The following is a 13,050-nucleotide window of genomic DNA, read 5'->3' as shown; positions in this document are numbered from 1 at the left end:
CAGAGGTGTTTTGTGAGTGAAAGTTGAAAAAGTACAAAAAAAAATATCTGACTCTCGAATCGTATTCACAATTTTCCAAAGCACACAAATTTTGTCAACGGAATAAGCAGACATTAACGACGCCAACTCTGACTTCCAATCATGTGCTGCACATTTTTATTGAACTTTCTCGACTGTCGCTACGCAAAATTGTCTCAAGCATAGAATAATTTGCATAATAACTCGATGTTAACAATTGTTTTTGAAATCTTTAAGTTAAAGGTTCGCGTCTGCGTGTTATTTTTCTGTCTCTATTTCTTTCTTTCTTTCTCTTTATCTCTTTTCCACTTTTTACTGCAACGGGCATATGGCAGTTGTAGACGCTTATCTTGAGGCCTTTCCACATCATCACCACTGGTTGCATGGGACTAAACTTGTCAAATGTAACCCGACAATAGCGTGTCTAAAATTTAGCATGTGCTGTTTTTGCTACTTTATTTTAAAATACGGTTTCTTTCTGAATAAAATCTAAGATTTAAACTCGTTTTTTTTTATTTATTGTTATCAAGCTGCAGTATAGTACTATTTCTAAAAGATGGAAAGCTCGATAAATAAAAGAACAGTTACCTATATTTTTTTTTTAATACATCGTCTTTCTGAATAAAATTTCAGATGTCAACATCATTTTTTTATATTTATTGTTATCAGGCTGCAGTATAGTACTATTTCTAAAAGATGGAAACCTCGCTAAATAAAAGAACAGTCGCTTATATTTTTTTCAAATACATCGTGTTTCTGAATAATATTTCAGATGTCAACATCATTTTTTTATATTTATTGTTATCAGGCTGCAGTATAGTACTATTTCTAAAAGATGGAAACCTCGCTAAATAAAAGAACAGTCGCCTATATTTTTTTTTAAATACATCGTGTTTCTGAATAAAATTTCAGATGTCAACATCATTTTTTTATATTTATTGTTATCAGGCTGATGTATAGTACTATTTCTAAAAGCTCACTAAATAGAAAAACAGTCACCCATCTAATTTATTCAAAGATAAAACAAAACATAACTATATAAATAATACAGAACCAGTTTATGCCCGCTCCTTAAGCAATATTTGTATTCTACTAATGTACGTTCATTGTTGTATTTACATAACGTCTACAATTTTATAAAAAGTATAGAAGTATCTGTGAACTTTTGTGTAAAATCAATATGCTACTTATTATTTACACAAGAGAGTAAGTAACTACGATGTATTCTTATGTCTGTTTAAAGATATTTTAACTATTGTCTTTATTGGTAAAAAAATGAAATTATGCTTTTTTAAATAAGAACTAGATGGCTGCCCGGAATTGCCCGCTCGTACTATACGCTTAAACATGATATTTTAATTCATACAGATTTATTATGTATTATTAGAGAATCAATCCGCTATTGATATATTACGAGGAATAATTTGCCTTATTTGCAAAAATATATAACAATGAAAAAAATTATTATGATAATGTCGTTCATCAAATTCCATCCGTGTTTGTTTACAATATCACGTCAGCTGATATTTAGGCTTGTCGATGAATGGCCTTGGAAAATCATTTCTGATTAATGTTTACTTTTAAAATAGGAAAACGAAAATATGATTTGCGGCGATTTTAAACGATACACTTCTTTCATCATAAATTTAACTCATTAATAAGAAAACTTAAAATAAAATGTTAAGGTGCAACTGGGTTTGAACAGGGGATCTATCGATCTGTAGTCGAATCCTTTATCAATGAGCTATATCTCAAGATGACAATAAATACTTTTTTTTTTAAAGAAGAAATAATTTGGTGAGATTTTATTATTTCCCTTGGCCGGTGTAACGTAAAATATTCCCCAGTAATTTTTTTCGTTTTATCTATAAGAGACAAAATCAATTTTTCAGCTTGGACTTGTTTGATTTTTCGATAATTATCATATGAATTTCTGTACAAAATCTATCTAAGAACATTCCCAGACACATAATGTACTTTTGTGTGAGATTTGCAAAAGATAGGCTCAATCGTTTTGAAACCTATGAGAGAAGAACTCTTTCTCTCTCACACACACACACAAACACATGCACACACATACACACACATACACACACATACACGCACACACGCACACATGCACACACATAAACACATACATACACACACGCACACATACACACATACACACACATACACACACACATACACATATACACACATACACACATACACATACACACATACACACGAACACACACCCATATACACATACACACATACATACAGACACATACACACGTACACACACATATGTATACACATACATACACTCACACATACATAAACACACACACACACAAATTTGTATTTATTTGCTTTCCCACTGAGCAAATTAGGCACAAGGCCGTTTTTTAATGTGGAGAAAGGGGGAGAGGGGGGAAGGGGGACCAACTCCTAATCGGTGGGAAAATGGGAGTTGGTATGAAGGGTTTCCCCTACATTGACCAAGGTCTGATACGTGAGGGGAGACCTCACATATGGTCTTTGCTTGCAGTATCTGCCGGATAGATACTACAATTTGATCTTGGCCAAAAGGCCACAAATGTCCCCCTCGCTGGGAGGGGCAGTTACACACACATACACAAAGTGACTTTCATATCATAGTAGAAATAGATATTAATAGAAAATATTGTGTGACCTGACAGCTGAGATCCGTCCGTTATTTTGTTATTTTATATAATAATAGAGAGCTACTCAGCTTTGATCTAATGTTGAATACGCTTTATATCTTTTTTGCCGATCATCAAAGAGTAACTAGATTTAATATTTTTATATTATTATATTGTGTGAATTTCTATGAATTTATAAAACAGGCGAGTTGTTAAAAATAACTTCTTCAGACTTACGTGAGATTCGAAATTGGGTATCTGACATAACTATTCTCTTAGTTATTTTTACTCTGCTTATTTCTTCCTTGTCAAACAATCACACGTTTGTATTTGCGTCCGAATATATAAATTCACAGTCACTAAAGATATTAATAATATATCGAGACTAGTTACGAGAGAGCAATCCAGTTTTCTCCTTTGTGATCTAACTGTTTAATATTCACATGTAAATCTCAAATAAAACAAGCTTCAAAAACATAACTTCTATATTATTAAATAACTAATAAGAAATAATAAGAAATTATTAAATAGATTTATATAAATAAAAATACGTGCGGAGCAGAACTTTCTATCACTTAGATAATAATAAAATGGCGATTTCCCAACGCTTCTACCATAGCTATTTGGTAAGTACATGACAGGGATGCAATATAAACACAATTTAATATTTATGCTTCCGTTCCGTCTTGAAAGACAAAGAATACCCCTTAGGGGCAGTAGCGCATTTAATTGTGAGGCATGGGTTGCGCAATCACCAACCACACCTGAATCGGCACTGTTTGAGTCCAGTGGCAAGAAGAAGTCCAGGACGACTGGAAACAATGCCGAGATAAGCGGAGAGCACATACAGCACCTGAAAGTCCCAAATGGTCACCCATTTAGTACTGACCAGGTTCAACGTTGCTTAACTTCGGTGATCCAGCGGAACCTGGTGTGTCAACGTTATTATGCCGTATTTACAATACAATTTAATATATTGACTATCTGATCACATTGTTCTAAACTTTAACAGATTTATATGGCGCACTGAAAATTTGTTCGTGCTTAAAAACTACAATGTTATCCGGATATAAAGAGACTTCTTCTATGGTCTTTACAGCTTTCTTATAACCGGATTAAAGTTATATCCAGGGTTCTTATATCCGGATTATCCGGTACTCTAATACTCTACTTTGGGACCAGAGAAAATCTCTCTTATATCCGTTTTTCTTATATTCAGGTATCTTATATCCGGGTTACATTTGTACTATGAAAAGAAGATTCTATATCGCAGCATTAAATAACGTAGGTTCAACCCCAATGAAAGAATTACATGCTAAAATATTTCTTATCAATCAAGAATGTCAAAAGTATATTAAGTTTTTCGTCAGAATTTTAGTACAAAATGTAAATGTTTGTTTTGTTCGGAATTTTAGTTTTCTGGCTTTCAATAATAAGTGAGAATGTATAAGCTATTAATGGTGGAGTATTGGTGCCTGTCTTTCCGAAACCAAAACTATACTATTGCATCTATCAATATATTATCGTAACTCTATTACTAATAGAAATTTGATAATTGTTTTATCGAAGTCGAAACTATGCATGCACTTCCATTAATGTGCTAATGTACTATGGATCAATGCTGAAATCATGGAAATAGTGTGATATAAGTTCTGTTGTCATTAGAAAATCCTTCCATGCGCTACCTACTCAGCTGGGAGATTGGGTAATATAGCATCTGTTTTATTTTTTTGTTTTGTTTTTGTTACTTTTTGTCATTACACAATCTTCCCACGTACTATCTCTGCCTCTGAAGAGAGTGGGTAGTGTAGTATCTGTTCTGTTTCAATGGGATTATCCTCTCGAACATTTGTTCTGCCTGTAAGGATGATGTAGCGTACATCAATTAGTAAACGCATCAATTACATATATATATATATATATTCATGTATATATGTATATGATGTTTTCTTCATCTTTTCAGATGATCGCCGTCCCGCCCAACAAAAACCTAACCATATGCCCCCCTTCCCCAGTTTATCTCACATGGCCACGCAGGTGGCTCCTCAAACCAGCAGCCGTCTTACATGACCTAAAGCAAAGATGACATATAAAGTACAGTATCTGTACCGGATTAATTGAACTACTCTGTGGTATATTGTCCCTGTACACAACCATATGCCTCCTCATAGCAGCAGTCGATTCGCACTTCCTGCCACATACCACACAGGTTGTTTTATCAGGTCGCGGAGGTAAGGGTACATAAGGGCGTATTTTATGTGACTTTGTGTAGTCCATATATCCAGCCTTGGATATGTTTGAAAGCACCCGCATGTTTCACACCTCCAGCAGACCCTTTACAGAGATTCCTCTTAAGTTCTGCCTGTTCCAAGTTCTTTGTCTTCCTTACCTTGCAACCCTCCGAGACAACTCCCCAACACTCACTCCTATTCTCAGCTATCTCTTCCTATCTTTCAACATTTATGCAAAGCTTCTTAAGATTTTCCTCCAAACAACCCCTGAATCTCTTCCTTGGTTTGTGCTATGAGCGCCTGCCAACCGCTAGCTATATGTAGAACAGCTGCTTTGGTAATCTGCAGTCATCTATATGGACAACGTGTCCAGCCCAGCGCATCTGATTACTAGTTATCATGCTTCCAATACTTGGACAACCTGCTTTCTAAAGGATAGCAGTGCCTTGTGTCATTGATTGCCACTTTATGTTAAGGATCCTCATTCAGCAGTCCTGATGGAATCTTTCAAGCCATTTCAGTTGATAAATGGCCCACGTTTCTGATGAGTATATTAGGGTGGTTAGCACACATCAATATATCTATAAAAGTGAATGTGTATGTCTGTGTGTGTGTGTGTCTGTGTGTGTACATTTCCATACACAATAACTCTGTCAATTTAAAGTCTACAGACTCGAAATTTGATATACAGGGTACTGAGATTCGACCGAGTTTCGACCAGAAATTTAGCGATTAAGGGGTTAAAGTTCAACGATTTGACTTTTGAGAACTCTACCAAACTCCTCCAACAATTTTGGGTATAAACACTTGAGATTTTAGATATAGGCTCCTTGGACATGGATCTAACTTAATAACTTGTTTTGAGCCCAAAACCATAAATTTTAAGGAGTCATAATAGGGGTCAAAGTTTAACAAATTAACCGCATTTTTTTTGCTCAACATACACCTCTGAATACCCGGGCAACGTCGGGCTGAAATGCTAGTATTCGATAAACTGCTACTTTGATTGGATAGGTAACACACCGTTCACACCATAACCGGTTTTCCAACTTGGCAAAAGCAACAGAATCCTTTTGGGTGGGAGAATGTATCTCAGAACTCAGCGAACCATTACAAGGTAAACAAATGTGTCAACGATACCTAATCTGGTGCCATCAGTATAAATCTTAGGTGCGCAGTACGGAACATCCATCGGTGGAGTAAGCATCACTTAGCTTTTCTTCAAGCTTACCATGTTATCAAAGGAAAAGAGTGCTGCTGAAAATCTATTGATAAGCCCGACGTAGGATTCTTCTTCCTAATATGCAATTTGCCACACACCAATATGTGATCACAATTGGCACTACGTAACACATGGATACTGCAGACATCTTCGAGATCGTCTGTTTTGGTGACTATAAGGTTTATCATATGGCCATGTTTGGATCTTGTGTGGATCCAAGTTACTTAATGTTTCTGGGCACCAGAGCATATTCCACACATCGGTGGGTCATGCATGCCTCAGCTGAAAGGGCCTAATCTCTGCAGTATGATAACCGTCAAGATGGACGCTAACAGGTACTACACCTTACCCAAGGGTCACCAGAGGCGTTCATCTCTCTGAGGGATACTATGTATACCCGTATACCGCATGTATGTATATATGTATATGCATATATATGCACATGCATACACACACCCACCCACCCACACACACACACACACACACACACACACACACACACACACATATATATATATATATATATATATATATATATATATATATATATATATATATAAGTATGCGACCGGGTATAGCATATTATTGCTAGTGGGATTAAATACTATTCATATATTATCTATATGCATTTGGACACAATTATCTTTACGTATTAACATTTTCATTTAGTTCAAGGTTTTACAGTATCCAAGGAGAATTTGATAGTCATATGATTTGCATTTTTAAGTTGATAATTTATTATTAAGATTATTCGGATTACTTGGATTATCTGGATTATAGTTTTTTTGTTTGTTTGTTGTTTTTTTTTTAATCTTTGATGATATTCTAAGTTTCGGCGAAATGAAACTTTCGACATTTTTCAAGTGCGTCTTGTCGAACTTGGAAAACGTTTAGTCGAATTTAGGAATCTGTATGGAATTTGGAACAGAACGTTTTATTTAAACTGTCCTTGTTCTCGTGGGCCATGACCTTGTAGAAGGATTAGATAAAACATTATTATAATTTTACTGAGACTTCCACGCTGACACACCGGTTGCCGTTAGTTAAGCTATGTTGAATCTTATCAGTACTAGATAAGTGACTATTTCGTTATTCGATGTCCATTTTCATCTTTATCTAACTTTTAGTTCCTATTTACAATGCCTCCCCACGGAACAGAGTTAGACACCAGGGTCGGTATTTTTTTTAACATGGAGAAAAGGAGCAAAAATAAAAATTTTCTCAGTCGTGAAATATTTCTTCTCCCCTGACAGAGAACAAGAAATTTAAGTGCAACATCTGAAGAACAGATACTACACTTTGATCTTAGCCGGAAGGCCAAGAAGGTTTTAGTTAGAAAACCAGAAATATAGTTGTGAAATTTAGCTGAAAAATTTACTCTGATTTATATAACTACAATCTAGTTATTTAGAAAGCAGTGTACATTTGTATGTGTTATGCATTGTTCTTTTTATTTGCAAAAACATTTGCAGCAAAAATAACAGAAGGTAAACAAAATGATTAACTTCAGCCAAATATGCACTTCTGAATTCTGTAGATGAAGTAAAAAGACGCCACCAAAAACCCACCACAGACTACACACCATACTCGAAAGGACTATCTGATTTTCTTTTAAATATGCAGTCGGTATAATATTAAGACAGTATTTAGGAGCAACTCAACACTCTGAAAATAATTTCTACAAGTAAAACCTCCGACCGAAAAACTCATGACAAAAAAATGAGATTTCATGTAAATGTGGGGAACTTTATAAAGTTGAAATATACCGCCTCCTCAAAGTAAGACTAGAAGAACAATAAAACGCTGTGACAGGTGAATAAATCGAAAAAAAACAGCCCTAGCAGACCATATATGGAAAAAGGCGCCCATTCTCCAATATGGGATGATGTTTAAATACTAGATATAGAAGAAAGATGGGGATTAGAAAATTCAAGGAAGTAGCACATACGGTGGATAGCACCAACATCCTAAACTGTCCACATTTTAAATCCATTAATTACAAATTTATATGAGAAAAATAAGAGAAAATAACAAAAATTATACCCAGCACAAGGCAGATAATCCCTCCTCAAAAAAATTTTCTTCTTAGAGTCGCCCCCTTTCACTGTGTCCGCCCCCCCCAAAAAAAAACACGCGTGGGATGTCTAGTCACAGTTTTGTAAAACATTTTTCACCAATAGTGAAAATTAGCATGAGGGTACAGTTTAAAATTGAATCATAAGTAAGTCTTAAAAATACCATAGTGACCCATAAGAATTAACATTTTTTTTTAGAAATTGCGGAAGAAACCTCAAACCGACGGTTCGATTTCTTACAATACAGAGCTAACCTCTTTTCTTTAGTTGAAAAAAAAGGAGTTTACTCACGACGAAGGTCGTAGGTTTCATCGACCGAAAAGTTGTGGCAATAACACCCAAGATGAGAATAATTGCCCGGATATTTTTTTTTACAAGGTGGTCACCACTGATCACTCAGGGATAAGGGTTATTGTAAGTACAGTACGTTAGTGTGGATATTTAAAGTGTCTACTTAAGGGGGCGGTTCATCAGGAATAATCAAAACAATACAAATAAATGCCAAATATATTTTGTCCATAATTTGCAGATTATCGTAAATGTCACTCAGTTTATAGAAAATCATTGTGTAATATTTTTATTCTATAAAATTGTGTTCATTTTTTTTTTTTTTTTGTTTTAGAACACACGTATCTAGTTAAATAACAAAAGTAGACGTATGTGAATTTCAATCATGGGTACGTGACAATTAATCAGAATTGAAATCAAAAATCGAAAAAATCGAAAGTTTGGGAATATCGGAATCGGAAAATGTGTGCCTCTTTTATGATGCCAAGAAGAACGATTCGTCTAATTGTTTCTTTAACTTCTTAATTATTGATTAACCTCTACCCCACAAATGTAATTTTACGTTTGTGAAAAGTTATGCATATATTAGATAGTGGTTTTATGGTAATCCCAATTGTAAAAAAAAGCATCTACAGTTAAATATTTAGAAATGCAAAAAGAAATCAAGATCGGAATCGGTAATTGTATCGAAATTAGGAATTTAGAACAGAATTTGTAATTCTATAGAAGCCAGAAACATCGTCCCATCACTAGTAGTGAAATCGTCCCATCACTAGTACTGGCATCGTACAATCTATAACTTTAGTGATATGTATTCTGCTTATTCTTTTGGTTAACAACCACATGTTTCTATTTGCTTACGGGCATAAAAATCCCCAAGTCACTATAGATCTAAATTGTATATAGAAAATAGATATGAATATTTATTCACTTTTCCCCTTACTCATTCTAAGATGTAGATATGTAAATTCTAATCTCAAATCAGTAAAGATATTATGAATAATTCAGGAAGAGAAACGCTTAAATCTCGATCAGACAACAACCTTTTCGGCCTGATATTAAAAAAAAAAAAAAACGGATATTGAGTGAATTCGTAACGGGATGATAAATTAATGTTCCAATATTAGAAACAAATAAAACACTGCTAATAGAATAAAGCAATAAAAAAGACAAAATAAAATGGAAACAGTATGTTATGATAAATTGGCGTCATATTAGTTAAGGATGTGAGTCGTTTTCACTCGGTGGTTGATTGGTAAAACGTTGGTTAAAACAGGCTATCCATTTTCTTTCAGTGTCCATGGAAAACCCAACATGTCCCGCCTCTTCAATACCAATACTCTATGTAATATCTGAAAAGATCTACGAAAATAGTGATTTGGATATGGTTGAGCATAAAATTTCTAAAGTAAATATATTTTCTCGGACAACGCCGGGATATGGCTCAGCTAGTTGTTAAATATAATTATTAAATTATCTGTAAGTGACTAATTTAGGTGAATAAAGTGTAAGAATTGCCAGATCAGAAAGTTTTTATACTACTTTTATGAATACTCCAAATAAATTGAAATTTAAAGAATGTTTATTAATTAGTCTAAAGTATATTGTTGAAATTTAACAAGAATGTTAAAAATTTTAAGTTAAAAAGAATTCAAAATATCTAAATTTACATAAAGGAATTAACCTGCTCTTGGGTTCCTTTTTAGTGTCGGTGCGACGAATTGCTTATAAAAATGAAATATTAATGTAATAACTCATGAACGTATAGACATGTAAAAAAATAGGTTTTCTTTTTTTCTTTTAAACTTTTACATATCGTTAATGCCTATATATATATATATGTATATATATATATATATATATATATATATATATATATATATATATATATATGCGTGTGTGTGGGGGTGCATGGTATATAACGTGGTAGTTACATTGCGACACGGATCCAACGTTGTGTATGAAAGTCTAGCAAAGGAAAGAAATTCGACAATTTTTTTTTTTCAGTTTAAGGAAAAGGCATTTATTACCAGCTGTTTCTACACCAAGCCGCTTGACACGTATTTTCCAAGCCAGAACCGACATGGTCGTATTCATGCTTTACCTTTTTAGTGTCAACAGTTTCTTATCCTGTAGCTATAACCAGCTGTTATGCTAGTAATTCGTTCCACTGTATACGGTCGTTTGAAAATCTTATTAACAAGTCGGATAATAAATAAGTCTTGCATCTTGTTTAAAAGTTCTTGTCGTGCCAACACGTGGTTAAAAAAAGCTACACACGCATTCTTATATATATACTAGCATGGGTGCCCGGCGTTGCCCGGGTGTTTGGAGGTGTATGCTGAGCAAAAAAATGGGGGTAATTTTTTAAACTTTGACCCCTATTATGACCCCTGAAAATTTATTGTTTTAGGCTCAAATCAAGTTATTAAGTTAGATCCATGTCCACGGAAGCTATATCTAAAATTTCAAGTGTGTAGACCCAAAATTGTCGGAGAAGTTTGGTAGAGTTCTCAAAGCTCAAATCGTTGAACTTTGACCCCTTAATCGCCAAATTTCTGGCTAAAAACCGATCACATAGATTTTTCCAAATCTCAGTACCCTGTATATCAAATTTCGAGTCTGTAGACTAAAAATTGACAGAGTTATTTCGTAGGGAAATGTACACAGACACACACACACACACACACTTTCACTTTTATAGATATATAGATTTAAAATTTGAGTCTGACAGAATGACAAAATTATATTGCAAACCGATATATTAAACAAACGAACTTCAAATAGACAAATGAACACATAAGTAAAAACAATTTGTATTAGAAAACATTTATTATTCCACGTCTTTTTTTACAGACCTGACGACTGAGGTTCGCTCTTAATAAAAATTGTTTTTTATAGTCTTAATTTTGACTTCCTTTTTCATAAAAAACTAAAAAAAAATCAAGAAAGAAAAGAAATTTAATTTTATTTTTTCATTAATTTCTTTCTGTGCAAAGCAATTCTTTCAAACTTACTCTGTTTCCAAAATGTTTTTATTTTATTCCCCTCCCCTTTCATTCATTTTCCTCCGCATCCTGGCAAGTAGTAAAATAAACCATTTATAATATTTATTTATGGATTTATTTACTTATCATTTCTGTTGTATCGGTAAATGAATTCCATTTAAAAAAAACTGTAAAAGTCACGTTAAAGGTGATTAAGTTGGAAAGTAAGTAAAAATTTACCCTTTTTACTTTTATACGATTTCTGATCACTTTGAAAAAGGTGTGTGTGTGTTTTAAAAGTGTTTTTTAACTGCTATAATCTCATTTATATATATATATATATATATATTTACAAAGGCATCACCACATTATCAAGGCCCAGAGGCCACTCAAGGATAAGGGTTAAAGAGTGTACAGTAGAAATTGGTCAATATAGTAATCATTAGTAATGAAAATTTGGTAAATTTAATAACTTATATGGAACGGCTCATCAAGAACTTATTTACTTTAGACTTGAACACAACCATATTGTAGTCAGCCGGAAAGCAGGAAAACGGAAGACAATTCCACAGGCGTGCAGTTCTAAGAAAGAAGCTTTGTTCATGGAATCTACGTTTAGGTTTAGGCACAGATAAAGAGTGGGGGAAATTATTGATAGTGTTTACAGCTAGACGAGTGTTTCTTGTGAAAGTTTGGCGAGGGGGGACCATAGATTGAAGCTCAGTTGAACACTTTCCATGCAAATAACGATACATCAGAGACAAACTCGCAACATCTCTTCTGTGAGATAGAGGTTGCAAGGAGAAAAGGACATCTCCTACGAGGCTACGAAGTCTATTTTGAACTCTATCAAGGCAGGACAAGTCCTTTCTAGCAGCTCCTGCCCAGATGTGGCAACAGTATTCCATCCTTGGACGTACCTGGCTCTTATATAGGTAGAGAATAGCATCAGCAGTGAGATATCTACTGGATCGATAGAAAGATCCCACCATTTTTCCAGCGGCCTTGGCAACAGATTTGATATACGTGTTCCATTTAAGATCAGGAGTAATGGTCAAGCCCAGAAGCTTGTCAAAACTTGAGGCCTCCTGAAGACGAGAGCCATTCATTTCAATTGATGACAAATGTGAATTAGAATGTTGATGATGTAAAGAGAGAAGCTTGGTTTTAGATGCATTAAAAGTAACCAGCCACTCCTTTCCCCATTGTACTACGTGCTCAAGATCAGAGGAGAGAGAATTGGAGAGAACTTGGTCGTTTACTGTCTTAGATGTGGTACCATAAATGGTAGTGTAGTCAGCATAAATGTCTACAAATGATGTAAGGATATGATTTGGAAGATCATTAATGTAAAATTCATAACATAAAAGTTCAAAATATCGACGATTAATGGAGTAAAAGCTTGATTATTTATAAAGAAAACTAGATAAAATGAAAACTTGATATTTCATTGAGCAAAATCTCCATTATTAATGCACATTGCATTTGTGTGATATACAGTTTAATTCAATTTTTTTTTTACACATTATCAATTTTTTTTTACACATTATCAAAGTCAAGAGGCCACTCGAGGATAAG

At 34.1% G+C, this 13,050-nt stretch overlaps 1 pseudogene; it reads right to left on the bottom strand.

Annotated features, from left to right (window-relative positions):
• Nucleotides 1–7,293: 7,293 nt before the first annotated feature.
• Nucleotides 7,294–7,451, bottom strand: LOC145297968 (U2 spliceosomal RNA; annotated as a pseudogene).
• Between the last annotated feature and the right edge of the window lie 5,599 nt (nt 7,452–13,050).

This window comes from Euprymna scolopes, chromosome 18 (assembly GCF_053919585.1).
Source record: "Euprymna scolopes isolate OS-2025 chromosome 18, ASM5391958v1, whole genome shotgun sequence".
NCBI lineage: Eukaryota > Metazoa > Mollusca > Cephalopoda > Sepiida > Sepiolidae > Euprymna > Euprymna scolopes.
The sequence above is the reverse complement of the archived record's forward strand: the minus strand, read 5'-3'. Positions and strand labels throughout refer to the sequence as shown.